Source organism: Poromitra crassiceps, assembly GCF_964638095.1.
Source record: "Poromitra crassiceps genome assembly, contig: HAP1_SCAFFOLD_346, whole genome shotgun sequence".
Taxonomy (NCBI): domain Eukaryota; kingdom Metazoa; phylum Chordata; class Actinopteri; order Beryciformes; family Melamphaidae; genus Poromitra; species Poromitra crassiceps.
The window spans coordinates 194,133-199,297 of record NW_028152058.1 but is presented as its reverse complement, the minus strand read 5'-3'; the positions used below and the strand labels follow the sequence as shown (position 1 = coordinate 199,297).

General features: G+C 44.1%; 1 pseudogene across 1 annotated transcript; it reads right to left on the bottom strand.

The window, feature by feature from the left end:
• Positions 1 to 822: 822 nt before the first annotated feature.
• Positions 823 to 3,303, bottom strand: LOC310771080 (E3 ubiquitin-protein ligase TRIM21-like; annotated as a pseudogene). Its single transcript has 2 exons — positions 3,236 to 3,303; positions 823 to 2,504 (listed from the first exon to the last, which is right to left on the bottom strand). The product of its transcript is annotated as an E3 ubiquitin-protein ligase TRIM21-like (transcript).
• Positions 3,304 to 5,165: the final 1,862 nt, after the last annotated feature.

Genomic DNA, 5,165 nt, shown 5'->3' with positions numbered 1-5,165 from the left:
AGTGTATGTAGCCTTTTAATCATTCTTAAAACCGTAAACTTACCCTGCATGCGTGTGTGTGTGTGTGTGTGTGTGTGTGTGTGTGTGTGTGTGTGTGTGTGTGTGTGTGTGTGTGTTCACCCTCGATACCTGAAGCGTAGACAGACGACTTACTCAATTTGCTGTTCAGTGTGTTTTAATCTCGTTTTAATGCTCATTAGTAATTGTGCAGAATTAAAATGCTCAGTATATAGAGTATGTACCCAGGCACAGCTATGACAGTAATCACCTTTTTTACTTTGCCATCGTCACCTGGACATGTTACAACGAAGCTGGGAAATGTCACACTCCTGAAATAGTGATTACATTCAATGACGTTTTTATGATCCCTGTGCTTGATCCAATGCAACAAGTAGTAACACCATACATCAAAGAAAAAGAGGATATAAAGAAAAATACATGATTTTATAATATCAACCAGAATCTGGAGTTTTAATGGTTCTTTAACTTTAACTAACATTTCCCCCCCATAAAACTAACCCAGTTTATCAAGAAGAAGAAAGGTAAAAAGACGAGAGACATTAGTAGTTACTGGGCCTTTTTCACAGACAGGAAGTCTAATTCTCTCAGTGGAGAGCTCCATTGAAAGAAGAAATTCATCTTCAAATATGCTTATTAAGACAAGTCTGTGAAGTGTTGTATCTGTTGTTCTATTTAAAGAAAAACACAGTAGAATGGCTATAACAGTTACCTGGAGAGGGGGGGACGGTGTAGGCTACTGTATTTGTAAATTTGTCATTTTAATTGACAATGAATTCTATCTGAGAAAATCTAATGATTCGTCTAATCTGTATGATTGACAGGAGAGATGATCAGAGGGGCAGAGTTTTTACCGCCATCAGTGTGACAGGGACTGAAGAATGGGTAGAGCTTCTCAGTGAAGGTGCAGCCAGTGAAGGAGTAGATCAGAGCTGCAGCATCTACGTCATAAAAGGAGACCAGACCCTCCTCATAGTCCACAAACACCCCAACCTTCTGAGGCTGCGTCTTCAGAGAGAGGAGGACAGGAGGTTCAGCAAGAGCTGCGTACTCATCTCCATTCCTCATCCATATAGTCCAGGAGCCATCCTGTGGTCTCAGTGTGATTCTTCCCTTCCTGTTGATCGACCCTCTGGCCACTCCTAAATCCCACCTAGTCTTCTGTTTAACCTGAACCTCGTAGTAAAACCTTCCTGAAGAGAAGCTCTGCTTTCCTAAGACATCGGCACCGGGATCAAATCTCTCTGGGTTGTTTGGGAGATTCTTCTTTACATCACCACATTTTACTTGTTTCCCATCATGAGACAGGATGAGCCAGGGATTTGCTGTATCAGGATCTAGAGTCACATCCACTGCATACTGCTGGACCCTCTTCAGCTCAGCCTCTAGCAGCTTCTCCGTCTCTTTCCTGAGAGTCTCCTCCAGCTGAGCCACAGCTCTCATCACAGTCTCCTCCAGCTGAGCCACAGCTCTCCTCACAGTCCCCTCATATGATGAGTGGACACTGACCTCTGTCCAGTCCTTGGTGTGTGGAGGAGTGTTCAGGGATGGGAAGCTTTGGAGGAGGTGGAGGTGGTCTTCAATGTGTGAGAGCTGCTCCACCGCAGCACTTCTCTTCATCAGCTCAGATATCTCCTGTTCCAGCTCTTTGATGACGCCTTCAGCCTGCCTCTCTGTTGTTTTTCTGCTTCTCTTCAATCGTCTCAATGAGCTCATCCTGGCCTCTCTCCACAGACTGCATCAGAGCGGTGAAGACCTGCACACTGTCTGCTATCTCTCTGTCTGCATCTTCCTTGCTGAGCTCCACTGAGTGTTTGATCTCCTGAATCTTCAGTCGTCTCTCCTGGATCTTCTGCTGAATTGCAGCCCCTGTCTTCCCCAGCTCAGCCATCTTTCCTTTGTATTCCTCTTTCAGAGGGACAATGTCATGTGACTTGTGGTCTGACTCAGTGCATACCTGACACACACACATCTGGTCAGTCTTGCAGAACAGCTTCAGTGGTTTCTCATGTTTCTTACACATCCTGTCTTCCAGGTTCTCCACAGGATCGATCAGCGTGTGTCTTTTCATGCTTTTGATGATGTGATGATGCTCCCAGGTGAGTCTCACAGTAGGAGGCCTGACACTCCAGGCAGGACTTCAGGGCCTTCAGTTTGGTTCCAGTGCAGACGTCACAGGGAACTTCTTGGCCCATGTCTGGTCTCAGGTCTGGGTTACTGTTGGCTTTCATCTGAGCGGACTTTCTGAACCGAGCAGCCATCTCATTTATGAAAGTATTGACATGCAGCTCAGGTCTTGTGTAGAAAAGCTTATTACACAGAGGACACTGGCACGGGACATTAACCTCCCAGTGCTCTGTGATACAGTTTTTGCAGAAGTTATGTCCACATGGTATGGTGACTGGATCAGTGAACACATCCAGACAGATGCAGCAGAGAAACTCCTCTTCAGACAGGACACTGCTGGCAGCAGCCATATCTAGACACTGAGACCAAAAGTGAAAATCAAGTCAAGTCAGGTCAACTTTATTTATAGAGCACATTTACAACGACACAGGCCGATCAAAGTGCTTTACAGGTAAAAACACAGAGCATAAAGCAGGTACAAATGCACTAATCAGAGAGCAAGGTGCAGTACAAGGTGCAGTAAAACAAGTAATAAAAATGGGTAGAAGTTGAAAGACAAAATGAATAAAATGAGTAAAAAGAATAAAATAAGAATAAAATAAAAGTGTGAATAACAAATACTGTAGCACACAATTCTTTCATATAAAAATAGCAAGGTTAGATATCAAAGGTTATTTTGAGTTGTGTATTTAAATTACACTTCACTGAAAACATAATTTGACAACTATCAGTGCGAAGCAGATATATAGCTGGAGAGCTATCAGCCCGCACACTCACCGGATAATTTAAAGTCTTAGGTGCACGGCACAAGAGTTTCTTGAAGCAATAGAGAAGGAGCCAGCACTCAGAGAATCCTTTTGAGGGTTTTTATTCCTGTTGCACCACAACGTACGCGTTTCAGCGTTAGCCTTCGTCAGCGCTGACGAAGGCTAACGCTGAAACGCGTACGTTGTGGTGCAACAGGAATAAAAACCCTCAAAAGGATTCTCTGAGTGCTGGCTCCCACAACTATCAGTGCAAAATGAACACAGGGAAACATCCATCTGGATTCAGCTGTGTTTAAACAGTCAATATGATCTGTTGTACTCACCTTTGTAACTCAGAGTCTGATGTATTGTTGAGAAAGGTGTGATGAACTTACGTTGATTTCTTCTTTCGAGAGCAAGAAGAGAGTGTCTTCTAACTTCAGCAGTGCTGTCGCTCTGAGTTCCTTTTGATTTCACTTCAGTAATGTTGACACACCTGTCAGTCTGTCCAGTGTTGCTCCGCCTCTGACTGCAGTTGTATAAAGAAGATTGTAACCCACAGCTTGCAGGTATAATCCTCAGGTCCTGCAATTGCATACGGTGGACTCCTCTTATAGTCAGTGTTGGGGGTAACTCATTACAAAAGTAACATATTACATGTAATATATTACTTTTAGCAGTAACTCAGTAATATAACTTATTACTTATAGGATTTCAGTAATATTATACCAGTTACTTTGTCAAGTAACTAAAGTTACAAATTGGAGTTATTTTTTATTAAATCAAAGCACATATTTAAAAAAGATACAAGGCGGTTGAAATTATTTTTCAGGATGGTTCCGGGGCGGCGATTGTCATTCTGCTGCTGCTGTTGTTTTGGTAAAAGTAATGCAAAAGTAGTGTAATAAGTAACGAGTTACTTTACACAGAAAGTAATATTGTAGAATAACGTATTACTTTCAAATGAAAGTAACTAGTAATATGTAGTATATTACATTTTGAAAGTAACTTGCCCAACACTGCTTATAGTGTATGTAGTGTACATGGGCAAATGGTGACAATCGGCCAGGAGAATGGATATCACTTTGTTGTTACTCAAAGTCACATGCATGCGCTGCGCGGGGGACGGGAAGCCTCTACCCCGGCGGCCTCTCACCAGGCAAGACCGCGGCTTCACTAAACCACCGCCTCCGGCCTAGCGGAGCCGACGCAGCACACAACTACAAAGGGCTTCCTGAGGAGACTGTTTCTCTCTCAAAACAATTGAAAACCACCGTCATGTTAAAGCTGAAGCAAGGAGATCGATTTTATTTCACCAGAGCCGAAGGCAGCAACACAAAAGACTGATGGAAATAACATTAACAGAAGAGAAGGTAAGCCCCACTAAACTGGTATCCAGCATTGACAGTCAGTAGATACAGTAAACATGATTCTGCCTGACCAATCACTCATCTGCAGTGTTTTCACGTCACTGGTATGGTACCGGGTTCACAGCGCTGGAACCTCAACAAAGCAGGGACCAAAACTAGCACGACTCAACCCCGACTCAACCCGGGCTGTCCACGTTTTTGATCGGTGGAATGAGACAAAAAAGCGAGACGAGCTGCAGGCGGGGCCGCGCTGATACCAGCGGTGGAAATGGGCCATTATAGGTTTTGGTTCTCTTGACATACAAGCGAGGAGTCAGGGGAACACGTGTACTGTACACACACATCATCTATTTGGATCAGTATGTTTTGGTTTGGCTCGCCATCTACTAACCTTTCACTTTTAAACCCCATGTAGCCTCATTTTAAGCCTAGTCGACTATAAACCAACTGCTATAAACAATTAGCCTACTATAACAATATAAACCACTTGCACATCTGTAAACGGCTATCAACCTGGAATTGCTCAGTGGTCAGACAGTCTTGGCCATTGCGCGCTGTCCAGTACAACCGCAATCTTCTACTGTTGGCCACTGAGCAGCTCCACTGGAACAGTTAAGTGCCTTGCTCAAGGGCGCTGCAACAGTATTTGCTAAGGGAGGGGTAAAATGGACTGCATTTATATAGTGCTTTTCAATATTTGATGCCTACATTCACCCATACATTCACACAGCGATGGTGGCAAACTACCAGCAGCCATCTGGATCAATCTGGGGTTCAGTATCTTGCCCAAGGACACTTCGACATGAGGAGGAGCCCGGGATCGAACCACCGTCCTCTATGATCCGAAGCGATTAGTGGCCGACCCGCTCTACCTAATGAGCCACAGTTGACTCATTTTCCCCAC